Genomic DNA, 11982 nt, shown 5'->3' on the forward strand with positions numbered 1-11982 from the left:
CACACAAACACACACACACACACACACACACACACACACACGCACTACAAAATAGAGTTAAAGAAGTATGTGTCTGAACTAGTCTCTTCTGTCTTAGGACACTAGAGTGATGGTAAGAGCTTCTGTTTCTTTCTGCATTTCTCACTTTTCAGGAATGTCTTGAACAATGCGATCTTTGAGAGAGCAAACCTCTTATCAAGGCACATATCCTAACGCGCTAATTACCCTGCACACAGTTTGAGTTCATTTATTATGCATGAAATAATCTAATATGATGACTGTGATAATTACGCGCACATAGATAAGATAAAAGAGTAGTAGCCAATTATGGCGCGGGAGTTGGGAAAAGTAATTATTCTTTGTAGTGGAAAGAAGTCTAGGTTAGAGAATAAAAAATTAAAGAGCTTCAGTCTGCTTTTGTCATTCAGCTCACAGTGCTGCAATTAGCATGTGGAATCACGTCTGCACTGCCTGATAATGTTTAAGGAATATTTTCTTGATGAAGCGTACAGTAACACAGATATGTCTTGCTGTTGTAAGCCTTTAAGGGTACATAAGCTATTCCCACCGAGTGGTAAACTGCTTTCTGCATTGATTAATTCACAGTACAGCAATGTGGCCGTTATAAGACTTGTACACTCTGAGACTCTTCACACACTCCAGAAATCACAGTTTACATTTTGACTTGAAAGGCAGCATGACTCGATGCCTCGGGTCTGCAGCAGCAGCAAACCAGTAAGGACTGCGACTAAAACCAACGAGTGGTGCTTAGTATCCCAAAAAATGAGACGCGTGCTGTGGAGTCATTAAATGTTACCACTTCTAAAATCAGAGCTGGCGTGCGGTTAGCGGTTAGCTGTACAAACATGCCTAACACCACACGGCTTTCTTTGACAAAATGTGAGCCTGCCACTGAAAATCACAGGAAACAGAGACTCCACTGTGATTTAATTTGCCTGTGACTGTTTGGGCTTGAATTAGCCCATATTACGAGTCAAAGTTGTACAGTACGTGATAGAATGTGGCAGCCTAGAAACAGAGTTTTAAATGGAATATGGCATGCATTTTTCTTTAGGTCAAGGGGAGAAATGCTGATGGGATAAGAAGCAAACTTAGCGCAGACAATAAATAAAATGTTAAACATAATTATTAACCCTTGTGTTCTTCTTGACATTTTTGTCCCTTTTTCAAACTTTTTTAGACCTTAGTACCACTTTTTTTACACTTCTGTTTGGAATTCATGGTCCAAACTCTCATTTGTATAAAATTATACCTCATATTTGAGTTAAAACAGCAGAAATTATTAAGTGTTTTGACTAATAGATAAGATCAGAGGAACGTCTAGTACATATGAGTTTAGTCAGAAATGAAAGTGATCAATTGTATTGTATTTTGTCCTATTATTGTTTCATGCATATTGTATGTATGTTGTATAATTCATTTATATTCATATTCTGAGCTGTGTGACAGCTTTTGCTCCTGCAACACTGTAATTTCCCATTTTATTGGGATCAATATATATCTATCTATCTATCTATCTATCTATCTATCTATCTAGTTGCAAAGAGTGTTGTATGAAATCCAATCCATTTTTTGTGGTAATTTGTTTAAAAAGAAACCCACATTTCAGATATAGACATTTTTCAAAGGGGTCAAATTTGTCCCGAGGACAACAGGAGGGTTAAAAAGACCAAATTGGGGTTATATTGGCACATATAAACCAAATGTGTACTAATGCATAATGTGTACGATATAAACAGACTTAAGGATTGTCACACTGGCCTCTAACTAAAAGCACATTTATCTGACTCAGGAGTACACACATGGCGTTTTCACACACCCCACCAGAAACCCTCTGTCCCCCATTACCCAGTTTAACAGTTTAGGTCTCTCGTGGACTGCTTTAGTTGACTCATGATTGCTTGCAGAGTGTAAGCTCCAGGCCAAACATGATACTCTGACACCAGTCAGCAAAGCTCAGCGTTGTCCAGAAGACGGCTCTCACAAACAATCCCAAATCCCTTTTAACCCTCTGTGGTCGAGGTCATTTTTAGATATCGTCTTGAATCCTCCTTTCAGTGTTGTATTTTGCATATGAACTGATCCCCATGTATAAAGAAATATGTGTGATTGGCCCTAAAGTGGAAATATATCTCAAATCTCTCAAATCTCACTTGCTTTGGGGCTTGAAATGAGTTTACCAAAGTCTTGGGTTCACAAAAGTAGCATAAAATATGAATAAAATAGTAAATGTATGTCTTAAAATGACATTTTGTATTATTGCTTATTGAGTAGGAGTGTTGTGGAACATCGCTTGGACTCAGGGTTGCCAGATTTTTCCAAATTCACACCAAAATGTCAGAATTGGGAACACTAATTCTTGGAAGAAATGTCTGTATCCTGCTGTCAGAAATGTGTGGATGTGAACAAAGAGACATCAGCTCTTTGTGCGCTCTGTCGCTTTAAACCAGAGGTTAATGTCAGTGGCACTCGTGTTTCCTAACACTCTCAGCAAAGTCATAATGTTCTGAATGTAATGAAGTGCACAGAGGAGAAAGCAAGGACGTTGAATATGGCCAAGACCACATTTGCTGCTTCATGCGGACAGTTGATGTTCAGAATAATCACCCTACTCTATGATTTTGCAGAAGTTACTTTCTTACAGATATGACAATCACTTTGGAACTCTATACAGATTACATCAACTGGCATGGCTCAAGAGTGCATTTATAATACTTATTTGCGGAGGTAGAATGTAACTAAATACATTTACTCCAGTAGCGTACATAGTTACAAATGTTAATGTACTTGTACTTGAGTCTTTTCTTTTCATTTTCTACTTCTACTCGGCTACATTTCAGAGAGAAATATTGTACTTTTTACTCCACTACATTCAAATGACAGCTTTAGTTACTAGTTACTTTACAGATTGCTGCACAGATAACACATGTAGTTTATAAAATCTGATGTTTTATTATACATGAAACTAGCCAACAATATAACAACCTATTAGACCATTAAACACACAACTGTTTCGATCCTTTACACTTTCTACAATGGGAGGATTTTTCTCCATTAAGTAATTTTACTTTTAATACTTTAAGTACATTTTTCTGTTGATACTTATATACTTTGAGTTAAGTAACATTTCCAATGCAGGGCTTTTACTTGTAACAGAGTAATTTTACAATGTAGTTTCAGTACTTTTACTTAGTAGCTATTTGTGTCTTTCAGTTTGTGTTGATTCTTCCTTTAATGTCCTTATTTCCTGTGATGGACCGGCCCCAGTTAAGCCATTACTACAGCAGATGACTTGTAAAAATAACATAAAAATACAATAAAGAAAGGAACCTCCTGCTACCTTATACCTGGCTCAAAAGGCTAGATATGCTAACACAGGCTTTTATCGTGTTACACTAGAATCTGTGACCTGTCAGAATGTGTTATCTTGTATATCACTTTGTGTGACTTTCCGGGAATCATTGAACCAGGGCAGAGGAATAAATAAAAACAATATAAAGCTAGACTTCTTTTCACTATTAGTCTTGTTTGCTATTTCAAGTCATTTAAGACCATTGTATGAAAAATGACAGAGCTTCAGTAAAACTTAAAAGTTAAGTAAAGGATCTGAATACCACTGCTTAGGATTTTTGCCAGATATTTTTTGAGATAAACATTATGACTTTTTTCAAACATTATTTTACCACGAGGCAGTTGTAATTGGTTGGGGGTGGATAGGGTGGGACTCTAACCCCCCAGACCATAGTCCTGCCGGCGCTGTGCTTCCTTCTAGACAACAGAGGCACGTTGGCTATGGTAAGTGACAGGTTGAGATTTTGGTTAAATGGTAATAAAGTAAGCATGTCATGTCATGCCTCGCCTTGTTTTTTATGTAATCACCTTTCACTTAATGCAACTTCCACATAAGCTTTTCTAATTCTGACTCCATGTGTAACCAAGACCATGATCCTTGCCTAACCTTGCTTGTGTTGCCCAAATAACCATAAATCATGCACACCTGAATATTGAATGGCAAGGATTATATTGAAGGAAAACTAATTAAATACATCTATTCAGTTAAAACGTGTTAAACAGATCATGAAAAGCCCTTCCTCATTTTGTTTGAAATAAGTAATTGGGGTGGTATTCTATTTCTCCTAAAAGATATTTGCTGATATAAATAAGTTTGGTTATGTTTATCAAATGTGACTTATCAAGTAGCTTTAGCTGCACTTACAGTTAAAGGTGACGTTGAGGCATTTAGATACTTTGGGCACTGATACATACTGCACTGAGACACAACCCTCAATGACATATAAAAGAGGAATAAAAAGAGTGTATTCCTCCTTTAAAATGCAAATGTAGAACTGACAAGTCTAATGAATACAATACAAATGAATACATACAATACAGTCAATGCAAATGAAATATGCTTTGACTGAAGCCTATGCTGGCCTAAAATCTTGGCTCTTTTATAGCAGGGGATGGAACTACATACAGGAAGCCATTTGCAACTACTAAGAGCAATCATTTTAGTTCAAATGATTCTGTCCTTGCAACTGTATAAAGCTTTGACAAAAGTCTGTTAATAAGTGTGTAGAGACTGCACACAAACAAGGGTTTCATCAGGCATCTGCAAAGACCACTTGGAGCTTAGCAGCGAGGTACACACATGGATTTGAAGAGAAAGCCATTTTTGTTTAAGTCTAATGTCAAAATAAAGAGGCAGTGCATACTGAGTTAAAATATCCTTCAGTTCAATTGCGTCCTGGAGTGCAATAGGCTGAAACATTCAGATGAGATGTAAGTGGAAGAAAGAGCAATACACTTGAAAAATATCATTGGAGATCATTCTGAAAAAATGGAACAGTACGTGCTCCGGTAAATAGCTTTTTGGAGGTCACAACTTTAGCGCTGTTGTATTTCTATTCAAAGTGCATTAGACTTCAATGGGTGGCTCTACCAACTATCAAAGAATTTCAAAAGGCCATCTACCAACATTTCAAAGAGGCACAATTCCCATCTCTATTGCACACTTTTCACATGTTGTCTCATGTCTTGCAACCAAAAAGCTCATCTTTGCATTATTACAGCTGAAAATCCTCCCAAGAGTGAAAGACATTGTGAAGGTGTAAAAAGTACACCAAACTGTATCTTCTGTTCATATGTACTGTATACCTTGTCTGTCTGTTTTCAAGTTATTTACAGAGAACTAGGGCTGGGTAACAAATTCAATACTTCTTAGGCACTGCCCAAGTAAAGTTTTGAAAAATGCCCCCTGAGTTAATACCACATTTCAATACCTAAGGAGTAAATCGCATTAGCGTCAGTGAGCCAATCAGCATGCAGCGTGCTTCTACCAAGATCTAATAAAATTAGAAAAACTCGACGTTATGCAGAGACGGTCTAGTATGAGCTGAAAAATAAACAAAAAGATTTATGGCACGATGCGTTGTTTTTTTTTATTTATTTTTTATAAATAGAATCATGTTTTTATTACTATTCAGTCAGTCAATTTATAGGTTATTATGTTTATATTTTATAGTCATAGTCAATATTTCATCATGATCTACGGCACATAACACACAGTCTACAATAGTATTTCATAGTCATTGCATTTCTGTGAGTGATTTTTAGTTTTTAATTTTATTTTTATTCTTAGGTATGTGGGATATATGTGTATATGTGTGATGTATGTGTGTATATGAGTGATATATGTGTGATATATGTGTGTATATGTGGGATATATGTGGGATGTATGTGTGTATATGTGTGATATGTGCTTGTATGTCTATTTGCAAAGAGCATTGTATGTAATCCAATCCATTTTTTGTGGTAATTTGGTTTAAAAGATACCCATTTTTCAGATTTAGACATTTTTTAAAGTGGTCAAATTTGACCCGAGGACAACAGGAGGGTTAAATAGAGCAAATTGGGGTTATATCTAAATTGGTATCAAAAAATAGAACTGGTATCAAAGTCACGGTACTGGTAGCGGTAGCAGTATCAAACATTTTGGAACAATACCCAGCTCTACTGAGGAGGAACAACAGCTTTCCTGCTGCCAACAGCACTCCAGTGGTCAACAACAGCTGCAACTAAACCTGCAGTACCAGACACTTAACCCCTCTTGTTGTCCTCGGGTCAAATTTAACCCATTTTCAAAAAGTTTCTGTATCAGAAATTTAAGTATAATCAACCATTGGGACATCAAAACAATGGGAAGAGGTTGAAAAAGTATTTTTCATTTGGACTGAGAAAAAACAAAAGTTGTGTAGTTGGCGGGAGGACAACACAAGGGTTAACTGAGGTTTAAGTGAAAGAAAAACACACTAATAGTACAACGGCAATTTTGCCCAAGATGTCAAGCTACAAACACACTTTGCATTTGGCTCCGAGAATGCAATCCAAGGTCTTTATATGCACATACTGACGCATGGCGTTCTGTCTGGATTGATGATATTTCCCTCAGAACTTTTTTTTATAGACACCGAGTAGCTTTGACACCATTTTGGCCCATGCATTTATTCATTTCCAAGAGGAGCACAAATATGCAGCAGCCACCCAGTGCTTGGTGGGATTTACTCACTATGATCTGCTGTTTAATTCAAATCAAATATTTTGAACCTCACCCAGCTCAGCTGTTACCAGGACTCTCAAAAATATAATAAATTCAGGATTTACTGGCAGGCTTCATATTTCTCCGTGTGAAGCTCCACTCATTTATTAGGATTATCTGCATTCCGCCAGAGATAAGAAGCAAACGCACAATGAGGTTCAGAGTCTTGTTAAAGGTCTTTAAATGCAGAATATATAATAAGCTCTTGCTAATTTGATTTGGTGCTTGATCTATGAATTTTAGCAGATGTCTAAAAATAACATGTTTTAATTGTTTTTACTGCAAAAATAATGACATCAAAAGCAATGTATACTAGGACTATGATTAGTCTAATGGAGACTTTAGAGGGTGGAAGCCTACTTCTTACAAGTCTTTGAAATTTCACCCACATTAAACACTATCTGTGTGCATCCTGCTGGTGAAAAAGCTCAGCCGTATTGGAGTGCTCCATTCTTTGCCATGACTTCGACTTAGTTTATGGAATGTGTCCCTGCTGGGTTTTCATTTCCTCTGTCTAAAAAGAAATAGGAATGCAATCAGAGTTCTGATGCTAAAATCATTACCTAATGACTAAAGCCTTTGTATGACTTCTTCCATGCTGTGGTGTTCACTGTTCCAGCACACATCATGTATTATTGTGCGGAGAAGAGCATTTTGATCACTGAAGAAACATACTGAAGATGAACAAAGACTTTCTTACATGTATAGATATTGTTCTAGCAGTAGGACGTGTGGATGACATACTAAGAGCAAAGCATGTTGTTGTGATTATGTAATTTGTAGTACAGCAACAAAAAAATGTGATTTGTCCCAAACTACAAGTATTTTGAGAAGGCACTGAAAGAATTGTTTTACATACGTCTGGCATTGCCAGACCTTACTCCACAGTGCCGCGGTGGAAGGTCTGGAAAGTCCACACGGCATTCCGGGATAGGATATAGACTATCATTGGAGGGAGTTCTGTGACGCCACAATAAAACACTTCCTTTACTGAGAATTTGAGAAGAAAACCACATTGTTGTTAGATTTGTATTAGCTGTATAATACAAATAAATTAAAATGAATTATTGATAACCAAATTATATTAATCTTCTTTTTAAGGTCTGTTTGAAACTGTTGACTAGAGCCGCAATCAATTAGTTGTCAACTATTAAATTAATCACCAACTATTTTTATATTCAATTAATCGGTTTGAGTCATTTTTTTGTTAAAGATTTCTCTTATTCCAGCTTCTAAAATGTGAAAATGTTCTTGATTTTTCTCTACTCTGTGACCGTAAACTGAATATCCTTGAGTTTTGGACAAAACAAGATATTCAAGGACGTCATTTGGGATCTGGGAAACACTGATCCACATTTATAAATATGTTTTGACATTTTTATTCATCAAACAACTAATCGATTAATCAAGATAATAATCAACATATTAATCAACTGTAAAAAATAATCATTGGTTTTTGATTGCAGCTTCTTACAGTAAATTGGAATACGTTCACTCCTCTGGCAGTAAACTGAATATCTTGGAGTTAACAAGACATTTCCAGACATCATCTTGGGCTTTGAGAAGGGATCCCCATGTTTTACCATTTTTGGACAAATTAGAGACCAAACAACTAATTCATTAGTCCAGAAAATAATGGAAACCTTAATCGACAATGAAAATGATCATTAGTTGCAGCCCTGCTGGGGACATTTACATTTACATGTGTCAGTAATAATGTTACTGTATAACACATTAACATCACTGTCTGACTGCAGTTTTCAAAACTTGTAAACCACATTGTGGTCTTCTACTGCACGTATTTTCCTGACATCTCTATGTCCTTCCAGAAACAAAGCTCCGTGATGTTGACAGTATGGAGGATCATTAAATTTGCCTGCTGCTCCTCTTGGAGCATAAATCAAGCCAATCCATCTTTCTCCGACCCTGCTCCCTGGTGACTTACTTAGAGCCATGCCAACGCAGCACTGGCTGTGGAATGAGCAAGGGTAAGCATGCAAGGGCTGTCTTTAAGCTGCGCTTTCTGACGATCTAAACAGGCCTCTGTCTCCTCTTGAGAGCAATAGGGATCAAGCGAGCTTAGTGGGCATGACCTGTGAAGGCCCAGACATGGCAATACATGCAACACAACACAATTGTCTAAAGGATTGCTGCTCTATTGAACATGAAAAACTAGCCTACTTCACATTGCCCACGGGCCCTGAACAGGACCTAGATGCACTCCGCCGAGGATACCCAGCAAACTAAGGGCTTATGAATAATTCTGAGCATGCTCTCCCTTTTTCCTAGCCTGGTCCAACCAGACTCTGGTACATTTCATTTGTACAGAGAGTCTGGCTACTCTCCATTGACAAGTGTTAACTTCCTTGAAGTCGGGTACACTGTTGAAGAAACTGCCCAGAGCTACTGTGGATCTGCCATAACTAATCGCTACCGTTTGGTCATGACTTTGTCTTAGCATCGATAGCATTGGCCTTAGCCAACTCCTCCACACTAACGGAGCGAGGTGGAAAATTCCACTTTTCCCGAACCTTGAGGGGAGTAGGGCCACAACATCATGGCTACCTACAAAACTCAGCAAAGATTGTTCTTGCTTGGGTTTTAACTTCTGGATATTCTTCTTCTTTTGAATGGCTTTGCTTGCATCATGGTTCTCATGGTTCAATCTGTTTGCTGATTGGACCGGTTAAAATTTGGCTGTGGAAAACCTAACACTACACTGCAAACCTGACATAGTACTATAGGGAAATGAAAATTGAGTAGTACTAGATGGGCGGATTGAGGCTACCTTTTTCCTGCCTGATTTAAGAAAGGCCCTCAAAAACAAATTAGACAAAGTAAGGCCTATTAGTCTTACAAGACCCAAAAAAACAACTTAGATCTTCCCAAAAATGATGTACTGGTTTCTTTGGCACCATGCAGTGGGGGAATTAGAGGCAAAGGCAAAGGAAATGACAAGACATTTGCTTGTGGTTTAATTTCCTCAACTGCTTTATGGCCATTCATAAATGCTTAAATTGGTTTGTAACATATGCTCTCCTCGCTCTGTTTACTTCCTTCATTTGGTGTCACTGAATCACTTTATTAGTGATTATCCCCCCAAAAGCTGCAGGGATGCACAGCATCACACCTCATCATGTAATTTACCCATATAGTAGGAATGGGAATATACAAATACTGTCAGAGTATTTTCGCAGCACCAAATATGCCCCTGGGCTGCTTGTCCAATGACACAAATCATCAATTAGGATCTCAGCAGGGTTTGGGGATAAACTAAATTGGTATTATCCCTATCTGACAATATGTAGAGCCATGTGGGGTACACCACAACAAAGAACAAACATCAGCAAGGGTTATTAGTAGTGATGCTTTTTGACTGTGTGTGCGCGTGTATGTGTGTGCTGTCAGAATGCATCCACTTTGAGATGCTGACAAAGGTACACAGTCATTTGAATGATGTAAAAGGTAACAGACCTTCTTTTAGTCTTTCAACAGCGATTCACAGCGACAACAACAGCGTCTTTCAAAGCATTTACTTTCACAGGGGGTGCAAGTTTAGCTCCTTGTGGGATTTCACACTCAGCACTCTGCACCTGCCAGACGTGTTTGACTGAGGGAGCTAAAGTGGTCCAAATAGCCATTGTGATTTCTCAGGGAAGCAGATGATTAGTAAACAAATGGTTCAGGCATATTTAATTAAGCTAATGTACAAAGCTCAGACTCTAGGCTTTGGTGTGTGTGTGTGTGTGTGTGTGAGGGTACTTTGCAATGTCTGTACATGACGTGTGACGTTTTTTACCATAGACAGATGACAACAAAGAAATAGTAACACTGGAGTTATATTTCCTGAACATTTGCACATATACTCTTAATATGTTGTGTGTGAAAAAGACAAATAGCCTGCACTTTACATTTCTGAACATCAAAACAGCTAAGAGGATAGATGCATTTGCCATCTGACATTTATGGGATATTTGAGAGGCAGAGATCAAAGCTGAGTGGACTCGATTTGACTCCCATAAACTACTAAAGGACAGTAAACTACCTGCCAATCGGTGCCTTTTTAACAGATTGATCCAAAACAAATGGAACGCGGCCCCGGTATTTGAAGACAAGCTGTCTGAGAGGCTCCGGCACATCACACTAACGGCCTCTCATGCCAGTCAAACATCTCCTACCATATTATCTTTCAAGCAATTGTGGAATGAACTAATCATCTGATAGATGATTCGCACAGAATAGATTGCACACAAAGAAGGCCAGTGTTGGGTGAAGAGAGGCTGGGAGGAAACATTAGAGCTCACTGAGATGCAGATCGTTTCGCCATTAGAAACATATTAACCAAGAAATGCAATGTGTGCCTTTTTTTAATACAAGCAGATGAGGAATATAGCTGTTTTTTATATACATACAGTATATGTTTTGCTGCAATAAATGCAAGATAAAAAAAAAAACTATCTTGTTTTATTTTGAAAAACTGCTGTTCATGAAATGCAAAAATGAGTTACACATACAAAAAAGGATATTCGCAAAACCTAAGCTATTGCAATCCTTAAATTAAAAAAAATAAATAAATTCCAGGTTAAGGTGATATATCCTGTGTTAGCCTAATTTTTTTGTTTTTGTCACAAAAACACACACACACACACACACACACACACACACACACACACACACACACACACAGAGACTACTGTCTATAATTATATTTATTATGAACAAAGAAACTGCTGAATGAACTTGGCTCGAATCTGAGCATAGCCTAAGTAATTTTACACTAAAAATCCTCTTTTTTTTGTTTTTTTACAAACACATCAATTTTGCCAGTCAAAATAATGCATTCTTCTTCGGAAAAAAACACACACCATGTAACTTCAAAATTAAGAAAATTGCAGTGGAAAGACAAAATAATGTCTATGGAAGATTCACACCATCAGATATTCATTGTAGGATAATTCATGTGAAAATATAACCTACAAACAATCAGAAAGCGAAAAAAACACTCCGCTGCGATTTGACAAAGCCGGAATAAAAACGCCAGCTTCCTGCAGCTATATGCGCTCAGTCTGTCCTCCACTCACTATTATTATGAGGATTCTCTGAATTAGCCCACAACCTTTAGCACAAAAGCATCCTCCGCTATATACAAAAAAAAATGCCTCCTATTATAAAAAAGAAAGACCTGAATCACAAACATTACGGACACATTTTTTTTGTTTTGTTAAATCCAAACGCCGCAGCAGGCAAAAGGGGAAAAAAATCCACTGGTCTTTCAGTCCAGCACAAAAATGCATCTCTCCTTTCCTTTCCTTTCCCTCTCTTTTTCTCCCCCTCCTCTTCTCCCCCTCCCTTTCTCACTCACG

At 37.7% G+C, this 11982-nt stretch overlaps 1 protein-coding gene and 1 long non-coding RNA gene across 2 annotated transcripts in view; one reads left to right on the top strand and one right to left on the bottom strand.

Annotated features, from left to right (window-relative positions):
- Positions 1-11982, bottom strand: part of pknox2 (pbx/knotted 1 homeobox 2) — a 113727-nt gene that overhangs the window by 101308 nt on the left and 437 nt on the right. The gene's annotated exons all lie outside the window — the stretch shown is intronic.
- LOC117955552 lies at positions 3124-8016 on the top strand. Its single transcript, XR_004659079.1, has 3 exons — positions 3124-3136; positions 3822-3827; positions 7849-8016. It is a non-coding gene; the product is annotated as an uncharacterized LOC117955552 (long non-coding RNA).

This window comes from Etheostoma cragini, chromosome 13 (assembly GCF_013103735.1).
Source record: "Etheostoma cragini isolate CJK2018 chromosome 13, CSU_Ecrag_1.0, whole genome shotgun sequence".
NCBI classification, from domain to species: domain Eukaryota; kingdom Metazoa; phylum Chordata; class Actinopteri; order Perciformes; family Percidae; genus Etheostoma; species Etheostoma cragini.